Raw genomic sequence first — 17,799 nt, 5'->3', positions numbered from 1 at the left:
CTAGTAGTGCTGAGGGGCTATGTGGCCAGTTAGACTCCTGAGACGCAATGCTCATGAGTCCCCCTTGATGTGTGAACAGCTTGGGAGAGGGAGTGCGAGCGTAGGCCTCGGTGTACTGCGTCGGCAGGGCCCGACCCCGCGCATACCTCAGTTGTCGTTGGGTCGTTTGGGTCGTCAGGACAAGACCAAGGGGTGAGGGGCTACGTGGCCAGTTAAGCTCCTCAGATGTGATCCTCAGGAGTCCCCCTTGACGTACGAACAAACCATCATACCTTTCCTCACCGAGCGCTCTCTCGCGAGGGGCGCGCGAAGACTAGGTCCAAGGGACCTGGCAGGGTGGCGTTCGCCAGGCGTGACCTGAGCGTAGCCCCCGTGCCCAACCCCCTTTTACTACACTCCCGAGGGAGAGCAGCGTGGTGAGGCTAAGCACTGAGCCCGGAGGCTCCCTAAGGTTGCTGCAGCTGCGAGGCCACCCTCAGTTGTTTATCACCAGCGCGGAGCATCGCGCTTCCGCTCTTACACGGGCATAGCCACTCCTCGACAGTGTCGACTGCCAGGGCGGAGAATGGTGCTTCCACTGGTGCATGGGAGGGGGCTCCCTCTGAGGAGAGCCCCCGGGGCATGTACAGCCCCGCCCTGACACATGGCTTGCAAGGCAGGGCTAGAAGAGGTGTGTATGGGCACTCGTGAGCCAGCGCTGGACTCATGAGGACCTACGTCAAGGAGGGTTGCGCCTGAATTTGATTGGGAAGACTTGTGTCAGTCCTGCAAGATGGTTACGCAACCTGCCCGACTAAGTCTCCTGAGGTTATTGCATGAGAAGGCCAGACACCAACAACCCCAGGAGGTCACGTGAACGGGGCCGGGCCGCCAGACAGAGCTTAGCCATTGGGTTTATCGACACTGCAGGGATGGACCCGAGCACAGACACCGTGCCTAGTCTTCTCATGCAAAGGTCCTGAAGAAAAACAACCGACGCGCGACTTTCATGGTGACGAGGCACTAGGTCGCGCGCCCTCACTCATCCACCCGTGATTAGCTCATGCAAGAACAAGGCACCAAGGGCCATGGGAGGTGACGTACATGGGAGCTGGCCCGCGAGCCAGAGCTCAGCCTCGCGGGTTTAGCAACGCTGCAGGGACGGTCCCGAGCACAAACACCGTGCCAGTCCTTAATCGTGAGGCGGTCGTGGGTGGGCTTGCGAGGGCGTGAGACGTTCTTGGTGACGAAGCGCCGGACAGGGAATTGATAATTTTAAGGCAACTCATAGAGGAAGGTAAGCCAGTTCCGATAAATGCAAGAAGGATACATGCCGCAGGGACGGACCCATGCGGCTTGGGGATAGTGCAGCCTGAGGGGCGCTCCCAAACTGAACAAACTAAAAGATGTCACCTGGCACCATTGCTGAAGAATTGTTGGGGTAGCAGGAGGCACGCATTGCTGAAATCGTTCCTCAAGAGTCACCCTGGCCCTGAGCCTCAGGAGGCTTTGGGGGCCTGGTGGGCTCGTGAGGATCCATCTCCATCCCCGCCAGGATCGCCTGGTGCCTAGCTTCCCGAGCTTCTCGGACGTCCCGCATGTGGCACTGAAATGCAACAGCCGCGCTCGGCAAGCCGAAGGGCATGCGAACATAGCTGTGAGGGGGACCCTCGCATCGGCCGACACGGGACGGCCAGAAGAGCTCCTAAGACGCGGCCCTGTTGAGCCCTAGGATGTCGATGCAGATGCAAAACTCCTCCCCCTCGCTAGGGCAAGTAGACGTGCCTAGTGGCGGGCGGCGATCGCCCTGCAGATCCCTTGCCTCCTGAATTTCCTTGATTGCCTTGCCGATGAACTGCTTCGAGCCTGGTGCTTCGCGCCCTGTGCTTTCTCCTCGGAAGTGTGCACTGAAGCATGCCTCCACATGGTGCCCGAGCGCCTCCCTCATGACGTTGGCTAGGTCAGAGGCCCTCCAGAGGATAGCCCCCGAGCCCAACCTGAGAGGGGCTCCGGGCGCGCCCCTATGCGATAGGTGAAGGCGCCCCATCTACGGACGCAAGGCTCAACGTGGCACCGTCAGGCGCTTCCACCTCGTGAGATCCCTAGCCCAGCAGCTTCTTCTTCTTGGGGGCGACCTCAGGAGGGAGGACAACACCCTCATATTCAGGGTTCTCGACTGCTGCAACATGGTAGGCACGCACGATAGAGCACACTGTGTCCTTTTCCTCGCAGGCAACGATGATGCCTCTGCTCCCTGGCATCTTGAGTACGTTGTAGCCCGTGCGTTGCCGCCATGAACTTGGCTAGATCTGGGTACCCGAGGATGGCGTTGTACGGCAGGCGGATGTCGGTGACGTCAAAGTTGATGATCTCGGTGTGGTAGTTGTCGCGCTTGCTGAAGGTGACAGGGACGCGGACTTGCCCGATTGGATGTGTGGAGCCGTCGGTAACTCCTGAGAAGGGCTTGGTAGGCTGAAGCTAGTAGTATGTCACTTGGAGCCTGATGTTTGTCCGGACAGAGAGAATGTTGAGCCCTCCTCCGCCATCGATGAGTGTCTTGGTGATGAGGACGTTGTTGATGATGGTTGAGCAGAGCATTGGGAGCGCGCCAGCTGTGGCCGCGCACTTGAGCTGGTCGGAGGAGTTGAAGGTGATGGCGTACTTGGACCACCTGAGCGGGCATATCGCTTCAAGCTTGGGGAGGACTGCGTTCACCTCACACGAACTGCTTGAAGGTGCGATGAGAGGCTGGGCCCTGGGACCCGCCCAAGATGCAGGCGATGGCGCGAGGCTCTTGGAATCCCATAGCCCCCTCATCCTGGTGATGGTCTTTGTTCCTTCTTGGCGGCGGAGGCAGCAGAGGAAGACCAGCATTGCCCTGAGGCCGATCCTCATGAGGCTGGTCCCTCTAGGCGCCATTGCGAGGTTGGCCTTACCAGCGGTCCTCCAAAGGCTGGTCGTGCCACTCCTGGCGATGGTCACGGTCGTCCCAACGTCCTCCACCTCGGCCACCTCCTTGGCCATAGCCACAATCGTTGTGCTCAGGGTGACGACCGAGGCGCCCGTCATGGATGGCCCTGAGCTCCTGGCAGTCATTGGTGTTGTGGTTGTGCATGTTGTGGAAGACGCAGTACGGACGACTGCCCTTGGACAACTAAGGGTGATCGCAGCCGCGCTTCATCTCTGGTTCGGCGGCAAGCACGGCCGGTCCCTTGCGCTTCACGTCCTTGGCCTTGGCCTTCTTGTCTTCTGGGTCTACATCGGGGAGCTCAAGGAGGGAAATGCGTCCCTCCTTAGCCCTCGCGCACTTGTTCGCCATGTTGAACATCTCCATAGCTGTGTAGAGGTCTTCATGTATGGCGAGCTCCTCCTTCAACTTGATGTCGCGGACGCCATCAGTGAATGCTGAGATGATGGCCTCGTCCGACACCTTGGAGATCTTGAGGCGAACGTTGTTAAAGCGCTGAATGTACTTCTGCAGTGTCTCTCATGGCTTCTATTTGATGCGTTGTAGGTCACCGCGGCTGGCCGGCGGTCGCGAGTGCCCCGGAAGTTGGCGATGAAGCGGTCGCGCATCTCGTCTCAGGAGGAGACCGACCCATAGGGAGGTTCAGGAGCAAAGAGCGTGCACCATCCTTGAGGGCCATGGAGAACCAGTTCGCCATGATCTTCTCATCACCGCCGGCCGCCTCGATGCTCAGATCGTAGAGCTGCAGGAACTCAGCGGGGTTGGTGGTGCCGTCGTAGCATGGGGGCAGGTCAGGCTTGAACTTGCCCAGCCAGATGGCGTTGCGCAGCTCCGGGGTGAACGCACGGCACCCTGTTGTGGTCACGGGAGCCCTCCAGGGTGGTGGAGGCTGGTCTTTGTGCTCGTGCACCACCATCACAGGTGGCGCACGGTCTTGACATGGAGGTGCTAGGAGCGCACGCGCATCTTCTTGGGGGCGCTGCACCACTTGACAACTTGCTTCTTCACGTGCAGGCGCCTGACGCTGTGGGTCACGCCGTGGCGCTGGCCGCCTCTGCTCGACGATGCCGCCCTGGACCGGAGGTTGTGTTGGCGCCTCGTGAGCCATGTCGCCCACAGTAGGCGGCTGCTGAGGCAGTGAGCGGGCCGGGGCAGCAGAATCTCCGGCGGCGCTGACAAGCTCGGCGATGCGTTCGAGCCACTCCTCGTAGAAGTCGTCGACGGGGCGGTAGGGCAGGATCTCCCGCGCCATCAGTAGGGCAGCTTGCGCGTTTGCCGGGCCATGGCACGCGTGGGAGGACGAAGTGGCTGGAGTCAATGACCGAGTGGCGATGCGCCAGTCGCGGCGCACGGAGGGGTGCAGTGATGAAGCTTGCTGCTCGTGGCCAGCAGGGCTCGTGGCGGCATTAGCCGCTGGTGATGGAGGACGACGAGGACAACCATCACCCGTCGGTGCCGTCTGAGCGACGCAAGCGGTAACCGCGGCCCGACGCTCAGCGCGAGTCCGACGTGCGTTAGCCATGGAAGCATCGGAGTAGCGGTGGATCGATCGACGAACGAGAAGATTCAACGCACCCCTACCTGGCACGCCATATGTCGGATTTCGGGTTCCACAAACCCTTGAGAGGTTTGAACTCTAGGGTGCGTGCGGAGATCTCAACCTACCTAGCCTGCTACTCGCGAAACCTCACACCCTAGTGCGCCGAGCTCGAAGGGAAAGAAAGGACACCACACTTTACCCATGTTCGGGCCACCTTGCATTGTAAAACCCTACTCCTGCTTCGTGGTGGACTGCCTCGAGGGGCTGAGGATGGACTAGTACAACGGTTTGAACAGCCTCAGGAGGTGAGGTGTTCTTGAGCTCGGGTGAGCTGGTGAGGGTGGAATGGATTCTATGGATCCGGTCCCCCTTCTATGGTGGTGGCTAGGTCCTATTTATAGTGGCCTTCGTCCTCTTCCCAAATGTTGGCGGGAAGGGATCCCACAACGACCAAATTTGGAGGGAGACAACAAGTACATCCTATCCTGACTAAAGTGGTCTTCGCCTGCAAAAGCCTATGGCCGTGATGCTGCGGTGGGCTCGGTGGTGCCCTCCGTCCTGCCGTCCTGGCAGTCTTGGTCTTGTTGCACCAAAATGGAAACCTTTGGATGATTCCTCGGGACTCCGCGCCTGTTGCTTGCCTCCTTTGCACCAAAGAGGAAACTGGTACACTGCCCCTGCTGGCGCCCGCCTCGCCTTGGTTGTCATGGCTCACGTTAGCTGAGCCTCGTGAGGTGCACCTTGCATAGAAATCTCTGCTCCTCGGGAGCCAGCCTGAGGAGGCCGATCCCCTTAGAGGTCTTGGTGTCGTCTGCCTCGCGAGGCTTGGCCCCTCGCGTGGGTCTTGAGTTGTTGATGCTGAAGCTGGGCTGTAGCAGGCCGTCGATGGAGTCGCGTAGTGGGCTGCAGGCAGGCAAGTCTAGGTACCCTGTATCCAGAACGCCGACAACACCCCAACGGGTGGTCAAGGAAACGGGCCTTGCCCCTTAGGACGCGTGGCCAACAATCATGGTGGCCTCCGCCGAGGCGACTGCGGTATCACCAGCGAAGGCCCCTCACGGGGACACTCTCTCCCCTATGGAAGGTGGTGCCATAGCGGGTCCTGTCGGGGGACTCCGCGGCCCCTGGAGCAAGGCCAGGTCCATGCCAAGGAAGGATGGGGGCGCATCAGCCTCTGAGGGGGAGAAAAAGAGGAAGTGGGCTGCGCCAGACGAGTAAGTATCCTAGCCTTACCTTCTGGTTGCATGCTTGTAGTCCGTACATTTATATAGCCCCTCATAACGTCGAACAGGGGCGACGACGCGGAGAGGAAGAAGAAGAAGACCATCCTGGCGAATGTGCCTTTTGCCTTGAAGCCGAGTTTGGCGCTTGGCCGCAGCTCTGGCGGGCGCGCAACCGCGACTCGACGATGTTCTCGGGCAAACGGGCACCACTGCATCTGGGTGCGTGGGCGCCCACCTCCTCATGGCGCTTTGCCAGCACCACCGGGAGGGCTGGCCAACAAGGACGCGGCGGCTAGTTATGTGGCGCCCCCTGTCATGGTCGCGACAGCTCCAGTCATACACACGGGGGCGACGCCTCACCCCCTGCCAGCCGGAGTCGACTTATGGCATGTCACGGCACAGCCACAAGCGGCAACAACCCCCGGGGCAAAGCCGGCTGAGGATGGAGTCGCCCTAGCTATGTTGCAGACCCCAAGCACGGGGAAGGACCCGGAGCCCCCTGATATGTCTCCAACGTATGTATAATTTTTTATTGTTGCATACTATTATATTACCCATTTTGGATGTTTATGGGCTTTATTTTACATATTTATATCATTTTTGGGACTAACCTACTAACCGGAGGCCCAGCCCATATTGCTGTTTTTTTGCCTATTTCAGTATTGCGAAGAAAAGGAATATCCAACGGAGTCCAAACGGAATGAAACCTTCGGGATAGTGATTTTTGGAACGAATGTGATCCAGAGGACTTGGAGTGCAAGCCAAGAAGCAGTCGAGGCGGCCAAGAAATAGGAGGGTGCGCCCACCCTCTCTGGGCGCGCCCCTTGTCTCGTGGGCCCCTCGGGCGGCCACCGACCTACTTCTTCCTCCTATATATACCCACATACCCCGAAAACATATAGGGAGATAACGAAAAACAATGTCCACCGCCATAACCTTCTGTATACGCGAGATCCCATCTTGGAGCCTTCGTCGGCGCTCCGCCGGAGGGGGAATCGACCACGGAGGGCTTCTACATCAACACCATAGCCCCTCCGATGAGTTGTGAGTAGTTTACCATAGACCTTCGGGTCCATAGTTATTAGCTAGATGGCTTCTTCTCTCTTTTTGGATCTCAATACCATGTTCTCCCCCTCTCTTGTGGATATCTATTTGATGTAACTCTTTTTGCGGTGTGTTTGTCGAGATCCGATGAATTGTGGTTTTATGATCAAGTTTATCTATGAGAAATATTTGAATCTCCTCTGAATTCTTTTATGTATGATTGAGTTATCGTTGCAAGTCTCTTCGAATTATCAGTTTTATTTGGCCTACTAGATTGATCTTTCTTGCAATGGGAGAAGTGCTTAGCTTTGGGTTCAATCTTGGGGTGTCCTTACCCAGTGACAGCAGGGGTTGCAAGGCACGTATTGTATTGTTTCCATCAAGGATAAAAAGATGGGGTTTATATCATATTTCTTGAGTTTATCCCTCTACATCATGTCATCTTTCTTAATGCATTACTCTGTTCTTATGAACTTAATACTCTAGATGCATGTTGGATAGCGATCAACGTGTGGAGTAATAGTAGTAGATGCAGGCAGGAGTCGGTCTACTTGTCACGGACGTGATGCCTATATACATGATCATGCCTATATAATCTCATAATTATTCGCTTTTCTATCAATTGCTTGACAGTAATTTGTTCACCCACCGTAATACTTATGCTATCTTGAGAGAAGCCACTAGTGAAACCTATGGGCCCCGGGTCTATCTTTTATCATATAAGATTTCAATCTACTTTTATTTGCATCTTTACTTTTCGCATCTATATTATAAAATACCAAAAATATATTTATCTTATCATACTATCTCTATCAGATCTCACTTTCGCGAGTGGCCGTGAAGGGATTGACAGCCCCTTTATTATGTTGGTTGCGAGTTCTTTGTTTGTTTGTGTAGGTGCGTGGGACTTTTGAGGAGCCTCCTACTGGATTGATACCTTGGTTATCAAAAACTAAGGGAAATACTTATGCTACTATTGCTGCATCACCCTTTCCTCTTCAAGGAAAACCAACGCAAGCTCAAGACATAGCAAGAAGGATTTCTGGTGCCCTTGCTGGGGAGGTCTTCGCTCAAGTCAAGACTTACCAAGTACCCATCACAACTCATCTCCGTCGCATTTACATTATTTGCCATTTGCCTCTCGTTTTACTATCCCCAACTTCACCCTTGCCATTTGATTTGCCCTCTCTTTCCCAATCTCCTCTCTCTTTTTTGCTTGCCCATTTAAAAATAATATTGATTCTTGGAACAAGTCCAAAGGTGCTTTTATCTCTAAGTATTTTCCTCCCGCTAAGATTATCACTCTTAGGAATGATATTATGAATTTTAAACAACTTGATCATGAGCAAGTTGCCCAATCTTGGGAAAGAATGAAATTGATAATTCGCAATTGCCCTACTCATGGTTTGAGTTTATGGATGATCATACAAAAAATTTATGCCGGTTTGAACTTTGATTCTAGAAATCTTTTAGATTCGGCCACGGGAGGCACGTTTATGGAAATCATGTTAGGAGATGCTACAAAACTTCTTGATAATATTATGGCTAATTATTCTCAATAGCACACCGAAAGATCTTCTATTAAAAAAGTGCATGCTATAGTAGAAATCAATGTTTTGAGTGGAAAGATGGATGAATTTATGAAGTTGTTTGCTACTAAAATACTCCTCTTGATCCCAATGATATGCCTTTGTCTACTTTGATTGAGAATAATAATGAATCTATGGATGTTAATTTTGTTGGTAGGAATAGTTTTGGAAACAATGCTTATAGAGGAAACTTTAATCCTAGACCATTCCCTAGTAATTCCTCTAATAATTATGGAAATTCCTACAATAATTCTTATGGTAATTTTAATAAGACGCCCTCTGATTTTGAGAATAGTGTGAAAGAATTTATGATCTCTCAAAAGAATTTTAATGCTTTGCTTGAAGAAAAATTGCTCAAAGTTGATGATTTGGCTAGGAACGTTGATAGACTTTCGCTTGATGTTGATTCTCTTAAACTTAGATCTACTCCTCCTAAGCATGATATCAATGAGTCTCTCAAAGACATGAGAATTTCCATTGATGAGTGCAAGGAAAGAACCGCTAGATTGTGTGCTAAGAAAGATTGCTTTGTAAAGGCGTGTTCTTCTAGTTTCCGTGAAAATAATGATGAAGATCTTAAAGTTATTGATGTGTATCCTATTAGATCTTTATTTTGCAATATGAATCTTAATAATAATGGGACTGGAGATGAGTCAACTTTAGTTAGAAGGCGTCCCAATAATTCAGAGTTTTTAGATCTTGATGCTAAATTTGGTAAAAGTGGGATTGGAGAGGTCATGACTTTAAATAGCATTGAACCCACTATCTCGGATTTCAAGGAATTTGATTATGATAATTGTTGTTTACAAAGTTGTATTTCCTTGTTGCAATCCGTTGTTAATTCTCCGCATGCTTATAGTCAAAATAAAGCTTTTAACAAACATATTGTTGATGCCTTGATGAAATCTTATGATGAAAAACTTAATTTGGAAGTTTCTATACCTAGAAAACTTAATGATGAGTGGGAACCTACTATAAAGATTAAAATTAAAGATCATGAGTGTTTTGCTTTGTGTGATTTGGGTGCTAGTGTTTCCACGATTCCGAAAACTTTATGTGATATTCTAGGTTTCCATGATCTTGATGATTGCTATTTAAATTTGCACGTTGCGGATTCCACCATTAAAAAGTTAATGGGAAGTATCAATGATGTTCTCATTATTGCAAATAGAAATTTGGTGCCCGTAGATTTTATCGTTCTTGATATAGATTGCAATTTTCTTGCCCTATTATTCTTGGTAGACCTTTCCTTAGAATGATTGGCGCAATTATTGATATGAAGGAAGGGAACATTAGATTCCAATTTCCACTAAAGAATGGCATGGAGCACTTTCCAAGAAACAAAGTCAAATTATCTTATGAATCTATCATGCGAGTTACTTATGAATTGAGTGCCAAAGATGGCACTACTTAGATCTATCTTCGCTTTTATGCCTAGCTAGGGGCGTTAAATGATAGCGCTAGTTGGGAGGCAACCCAATTTTATTTGTGTTTTTTGTTTTTGTTTCTGTTTAGTAATAAATTTTGCATCTACCTTCTGTTTAGATGTGTTTTTGTGTTTTAATTAGTGTTTGTGCCAAGTAGAACCTATAGGATAACCTATGGTGATAGTTAATTTGATTCTGCTGAAAAACAGAAACTTTGAGCGCACGAAATTAGTTTTGTTAAATCACAGTAACGTGATTTTGCGTTGATTATTTTTTCTGCTAATCAATAGATAAATTGGACAAGACTTCCTATTTTAGTAGGATTTTTAGAGTTCAGAAGTTTGCGTTAGTTACAGATTGCTACAGACTGTTCTGTTTTTGACAGATTCTGTTTTTCGTGTGTTGTTTGCTTATTTTGATGCATCTATGGCTAGTATTAAGTGGTATGAACCATAGAAAACTTGGAATACAGTATGTTTAACACCAATATAAATAAAGAATCAGTTCATTACAGTACCTTATGTGGTGGTTTTGTTTTCTTTCACTGACGGAGCTTATGAGATTTCCTGTTGAGTTTTGTGTTGTGAAGTTTTCAAGTTTTGGGTAAAGATTTGATGGACTATGGAATAAGGAGTGGCAAAATACTAAAGCTTGGGGATGCCCAAGGCACCCCAAGATATTCAAGAATAGCTGAAAGCCTAAGCTTGGGGATGCCCCGAGAAGGCATCCCCTCTTTCATCTTCGTTCATTGGTAACTTTACTTTGAGCTATATTTTTATTTGCCACATGATATGTGTTTTGCTTGGAGCGTCGTGTATGATATTAGTATTTGCTTTTTTAGTTTTCCACAATCATCCTTGCTGTACACACCTTTTGGGAGAAACCCACTTGATTAGAATTTATTCGAATACTCTATGTGCCTCACTTATATCTTTTGAGCTAGATAGTTTTTGCTCTAGTGCTTCACTTATATCTTTTAGAGCACGGCGGTGGCTTAATTTTGTAGAAATTGCTAGTCTCTCATGCTTCACTTATATTATTTTGAGAGTCTCTTAGAACAGCATGGTATTTGCTATGGTTATAAAATTGGTCCTAGAATGGCAGGCATCCAAGTTGGGTATAATAAAAACTATCATAGGAAGTGAATTGGATGCTATGATCAGTTTGATACTTGATAATTATTTTGAGATATGGAGGTAGTGATATTAAAGTCATGCTAGTTGGGTGATTATGAATTTAAAGAATGCTTGTGTTGAAGTTAGCAAGTCCCGTAGCATGCACGTATGGTTAAAGTTGTGTAACAAATTTGAAACATGAATTGTACTTGGATTGTGCATCCTTATGAGTGGCGGTCGGGGACGAGCGATGGTCTTTTCCTACCAATCTATCCCTCAAGGAGCATGCACGTAGTGCTTGGTTTTTGATGACTTCTAAATTTTTGCAATAAGTATATGAGTTCTTTTGAGTAATGTTGAGTCCATGGATTATACGCACTTTTACCTTTCCACCATTGCTAGCCTCTTCGGTACTGTGCATTGCCCTTTCTCACCTTGAGAGTTGGTGCAAACTTCGCCGGTGCATCCAAACCCCATGATATGATACGCTCTATCACACATAAACCTCCTTATATCTTCCTCAAAACAGCCACCATACCTACCTATTATGGCATTTCCATAGCCATTCCGAGATATATTGCCATGCAACTTTCCACCGTTCCATTTATCATCATGACACGCATTACTTTTGTCATATTGCCATTACATGATCATGTAGTTGACATCGTATTTGTGGCAAAGCCACCATGCATAATTTTTCATACATGTCACTCTTAATTCATTGCACCATCCCAGTACACCGTCGGAGGCATTCATATAGAGTCATATCTTGTTCTAGTTTCGAGTTGTAATTCATATGTTGTAATCAATAAAAGTGTGATGATCATCATTATTAGAGCATTGTCCCCAAAAAGAAAAAAAGAAAAAAAGAAAAAAAGAAAGGCCAAAAGAAAAATAAAAAGGCCAAAGAAAAAAAAAGAAAAAAAGAAAAAAAAGAAAGAAGAAAATAAATAAAAAGGGGCAATGTTACTATCTCTTTTTCCACACTTGTGCTTCAAAGTAGCACCATGTCCTTCATAGAGTGAGTCTCATATATTGTGCTTCAAAGTAGCACCATGTTCTTCATATAGCGAGTCTCATATGTTGTCACTTTCATATACTAGTGGGAATTTTTCATTATAGAACTTGGCTTGTATATTCCTATGATGGGCTTCCTCAAATGCCCTAGGTCTTCGTGAGCAAGCAAGTTGGATGCACACCCACTAGTTTTCTTTTGTTGAGCTTTCATTCATTTATAGCTCTAGTGCATCCGTTGCATGGCAATCCCTACTCCTCATGTTGACATCAATTGATGGGCATCTCCATAGCCCGTTGCTTATCCTCGTCAATGTGAGACTTTCTCCTTTTTTGTCATCTCCACACAATCCCCATCATTATATTCTATTCCACCCATAGTGCTATATCCATGGCTCATGCTCATGTATTGCGTGAAAGTTGAAAAAGTTGGAGATTATTTAATTATGAAACAATTACTTGGCTTGTCATCGGGGGTGTAGAATTTGGGAACTTTTTTGTGTGACGAAAATGAAGCATAGCCTAACTATATGATTTTGTAAGGACGGACTTTCTTTAGCCATGTTATTTTGAGAAGACATGATTGCTTTGATTAGTATGCTTGAAGTATTACTATATCTTGTCAATGTGAACTTTTATTTTGAATCATTTCGATCTGAACATTCATGCCAAAATAAAGAAAATTACATTAAGAATTATGCTAGGTAGCATTCCACATAAAAAATTCTGTTTTTACCATTTACCTACTCGAGGACGAGCAGGGATTAAGCTTGGGGAAGCTTGATACGTCTCCAACGTATCTATAATTTTTTATTGTTCCATGCTATTATATTACCCCTTTTGGATGTTTATGGGCTTTATTTTACATATTTATATCATTTTTGAGACTAACCTACTAACCGGAGGCCCATCCCGTATTGCTGTTTTTTTGCCTATTTCAGTATTTCGAAGAAAAGGAATATCAAACGGAGTCCAAACGGAATGAAAACTTCGGAACGAACATGATCCAGAGGACTTGGAATGCAAGCCAAGAAGGAGTCGAGGCAGCCAAGATATAGGAGGGCGCGCCCACCCCCTCTGGGCATGCCCCCTGTCTCGTGGGCCCCTCGGGCGGCCACCGACCTATTTCTTCCTCCTATATATACCCACATACCCCGAAAACATCCAAGGAGACAACGAAAAACAATTTCCACGATCGTAAACTTCTGTATCTGCGAGATCCCATCTTGGAGCCTTCGCCGGCGCTCCGCCGGAGGGGGAATCGACCATGGAGGGCTTCTACATCAAACCATAGCCCCTCCGATGAGTTGTGAGTAGTTTACCACAGACCTTCGGGTCCATAGTTATTACCTAGATGGCTTCTTCTCTCTTTTTGGATCTCAATACCATGTTCTCCCCCTCTCTTGTGGAGATCTATTTGATGTAACTCTTTTTGCGGTTTGTTTGTAGAGATCCGATGAATTGTGTCTTTATGATCAAGTTTATATATGAGAAATATTTGAATCTCCTCTGAATTCTTTTATGTATGATTGAGTTATCTTTGCAAGCCTCTTCGAATTATCAGTTTGGTTTGGCCTACTAGATTGATCTTTCTTGCAATGGGACAAGTGCTTATCTTTGGGCTCAATCTTGTGGTGTCCTTACCCAGTGACAGCAGGGGTTGCAAGGAACGTATTGCATTGTTGCCATCGAGGATAAAAAGATGGGGTTTATATCATATTTCTTGAGTTTCTCCCTCTACATCATGTCATCTTTCTTAATGTGTTACTCTGTTCTTATGAACTTAATACTCTAGATGCATGCTGGAGAGCGGTCGATGTGTGGAGTAATAGTAGTAGATGCAGGCAGGAGTTGGTCTACTTGTCACGGACGTGATGCCTATATACATGATCATGCCTATATAATCTCATAATTAGTCCCTTTTCTATCAATTGCTCGACAGTAATTTGTTCACCCACTGTAATACCTATGCTATCTTGAGAGAAGCCACTAGTGAAACCTATGGCCCCCGGGTCTATCTTTTATCATATAAGCCTTCAATCTACTTTTATTTGCATCTTTACTTTTCGCATCTATATTATAAAATACCAAAAATATATTTATCTTATCATACTATCTCTATCAGATCTCACTTTCGCAAGTGGCCGTGAAGGGATTGACAACCCCTTTATTGCATTGGTTGCGAGTTCTTTGTTTGTTTGTGTATGTGCGTGGGACTTTTGAGGAGCCTCCTACTGGATTGATACCTTGGTTCTCAAAAACTGAGGGAAATACTTACGCTACTATTGCTGCATCACCCTTTCCTCTTCAAGGAAAACCAACGCAAGCTCAATACGTAGCACCCCCAGTGCCCGAAGTAGATCGTGCCGAGATCTTGTTGGTCACGGTCCTAGCTAGAGCGTTGGTGCCGCTCCCTCATCAGGTACTTGCGCTTGCGAACTGCGACACCCTGATCAGGCACGGGGCCCTGGCCAACACTTATGTCACGCTCGACCGGTTCAGGCGGATCTCCGAGATGCCTACAGATGCCTCGCCAGGGAGCGTCTGGGGCTCGCCTTAGCGTGGCTCTAGGTTCAGATAACAACCAAGGAGGCCTAGAGACAGGCCGAGGCCACCATTGTAGGGATTAGGGAAGAAGCCACCAATGCAAGGGCTCGTCACAACATGCTGGCTGGAGCAGCGGCAGCCGCCAAGCGTTGCAGTGAGGCGGAGGCCAGCTTGATGGCGCTTCAGGAGGAATAGGCCACGCGCACACAACAATTCCAACAGCTGGAGGATGACCTCTAGGCTCGTGAGGCAATGCTTGCACACCGCGACTCCGTGCTGACAAAGGTGGGCGTTGAGTAAGCCACGGAGCGCGAGCACCTAGGCAAGCTGCAGCAGGAGGTGGCCAAAGCCCAAACGGCCTACACCGAGCATGTGTGGGGACCCCGACTCATAAGTCGTGATCACCAAATGCATGTGTATAGTGATCCCAGAGATCAATGCTCAATGAACACACAGAAGCTGAATAGCAAGAGACTTACATCCATACATACCGTCTCACAGAAATTATGACCGTTATGGTCAAGTATTGAGTATTTCATCACAGCGGAAATCTTCATTGACACTTGGACCCATGCCATCATCCTTAACCCTACAGTCATTTTGACTGGCAAGCATCCTAGTTGCGCACGGTCGCCACCAAAGAACTCTTCCTCACACCATGTCCTTTCATAACTGGCCAATTAAATAACCAGTGGCAAGCCAATGAGTACTTTGAATGTACTAGCAAGCAACCCATGATTTGGTTCAAAGTAACAATGCAATTGTACAACAAGTAAGCAACCTAGCTTCAAGCTAGTTGAGATGTCCTATCAACTTGTGAGATATGCATCAACGAACATGGGTAACCTTGAGAACAGGTTATAGATATCAACATAAATAGAGTTTGAATCAATGCCATTTCATTCAACATGTCAAGTCACCACCTTGACACACATAGTCCCCTTCCACACACACATGCACCGAGATTGTAAAATTTCTGGACATAGTTTAAGTAGCACCTCCCAACTATCCATGACCGTGGACAAGCCTATTAGAATAGTTTCACACTCTACAGAGGTTGCGCACTTTACCCACAAGATCTTGGAAGCTTTCGTGTCATCCACGATCCCGCAGTACCTCAAGTACTCGGGGAAGCACCCGATCATTACCTTTCCTTAGACGACACTGACATAGGGTCCACTCATTGATACACGGCCTTCGTGTATAAGCAAAAGATCATGGGACTCTGCCCTTTTCACATTATCAAACATACACGAAGGGACCAACGGTGTGTCCGGTGCCCTGTGAAAACAGTCATGGCCGCCTATCCAAGCATGACCCCGTCCCAAGAGTGACCTCAAGTCACCCCCGTCACTAGTAATGCGGGCACCATGCTAGTATCAGCCTAAGTAATCAATGATGCCCCGTCCCATAAAGGGTAGAGTGGTTGCACATGTTTGGTTGGGATGGTAATCACACATAAATATAATCCATCATTTTTTACACACACACACACCAAAAGCTCTCTTCGGTACACCACTTCTTCCTCAAGTGGTGACCTTAGTTCAACATCTCCCAAGGGCATTAGGGGCACCCGATGGGGTTTTCGAAAGAGTGTAACCATGAAGAGTTCATTGTACACATTCATCATTATGCATCAACTAGTCTCTTGACATTGCGTTCATGAACAAGGTAAAGTCATGAGTAGGGGTATGCATCATGTGGGGTTCACAACAAGTTTACCACCGTCATATTTCATCATCATGCAATCGGAAAAGGGTGCCGATGAACAACAGGCGTGTCATGGTCAAAGGGCTGCTTGCCTGGTTCAACAAGGTCTTCTGGGTCTTCAAAGTCTTCTGGTCCGTCTCCGAGTATTTCGTCTACTTCATCAACTAGCGTCGGAAACAATCATAGTAAACAACACAACAAGGCAAAAATAAAAGTGCTCTAAAAATATGAAGTTGACTTTTCTAGGACTCCCCTGGTTATATGAAAAATAACCAGAGTGGTTTCATTGGAATTGGATCAGTGGTTATTTCTGAACATTTCAATATGATAGAATCAATGGATTTATGGATTTGCAAGAAGTGTACAGAAATATATTTTTGAAAAATGAGCAAAGGCACGCATTTAACAGATCATGATTTTAGAAGCATCTAGGAGTTGGTTTCACTGGATTTGGAGTTCAAATGAATTCCCTATGAATTGGCAAAGTTGACAAATATGAAGAAATGGCTCATTATTTTGGGTGGCACAAAAAGTATTAAGAAAAATGTTCATAAACTAAGTTATGAACTTAGAAGCATCTAGGAATTTGAATCCTGGCATTTGGATCAAATTTGAGCTCTCTATGATTTTCTAAAGTTCATCATAGAAATGAAAACGGGATTATATTTAATTAGTATGAAGGAAGGTTTTCTGGAAAAATGTGCATGTTGCACCAACAGGTAGAGCATGATTCATGGAGTCACTAGAAATTTGAATCATCAAATTTGGAGTTAATTTGAATTATTTATGGATTTTACAAATTGTACAGAAAAGAAAAAGGAAAAAGGTTTTTACCCAAACGGGCTGGATCTAGGCGGCAACAGCGCACATTGGGCGAGCCTTAACGGCAGGGTGCCACTGGGCCGGCCCAGCAGCTCAGCCATGCGGACGATAGGGCGACGTGGAAGGCGCCTTCGCAGAGTATGCTTCAACTTAAGCGGACGGGCCCGCCTGCTGGGTCGCTGACATGCGGGCCCCAGCGGCAGGTCGTCTTCCACCTCCGGCGATTGCCAGGGCTACAGGGCGTCTCCGGCGACGCCCCGCCCACCGGCGTGCTCAGGAGTTCCCGCCACACCCATCCATGTGCTACACGCATGCCGTGGAGGGCTGCAGCGGCGATGGCTTGGGTGGCCGCGGAGGAGGCCGCCAGCAAGGTCTGGCACTGCGCGGCATGCACGGGGAGGAGGGAATGGAGTGTGGGGCGGGTCAGTGCTAGTGGTAAGGGGGCACTGGAGTGGCTAGAGAGAGAGGAGAGGCTCGGGATAGCACAAATTTAGGCGGAGCCCGACCGCAGCGCTCCGGCCATTGCAGTGAACGGAGGACATGGGGAGAGGAGTGAGCCGGTCAGGGTGATGAACAGGAGGGAGAGAGAGCAAACGGAAGCCAGAGAGGGTTCGGGGTGGCCTTTTAAGGCGGGGCGATGGTGCACCGTGGATGATACGCCGGCGAGCTTGTAGCCGTTGCTGGAGACCACGGAGGCTCACCTGAGCGTGTCTGGGGTCCTTGTGGGAGTGGTCTACGGTCAGGGAAAGGAAGAGAGAGAGAGGGGGAGGGCCAGAGGTGCCGCGCGTGTGAGGCCACTCATTGGAGCTCTCGAGCGGCCG

Source organism: Triticum aestivum, chromosome 4B (assembly GCF_018294505.1).
Source record: "Triticum aestivum cultivar Chinese Spring chromosome 4B, IWGSC CS RefSeq v2.1, whole genome shotgun sequence".
Lineage (NCBI taxonomy): Eukaryota > Viridiplantae > Streptophyta > Magnoliopsida > Poales > Poaceae > Triticum > Triticum aestivum.
The sequence above is the reverse complement of the archived record's forward strand: the minus strand, read 5'-3'. Positions refer to the sequence as shown.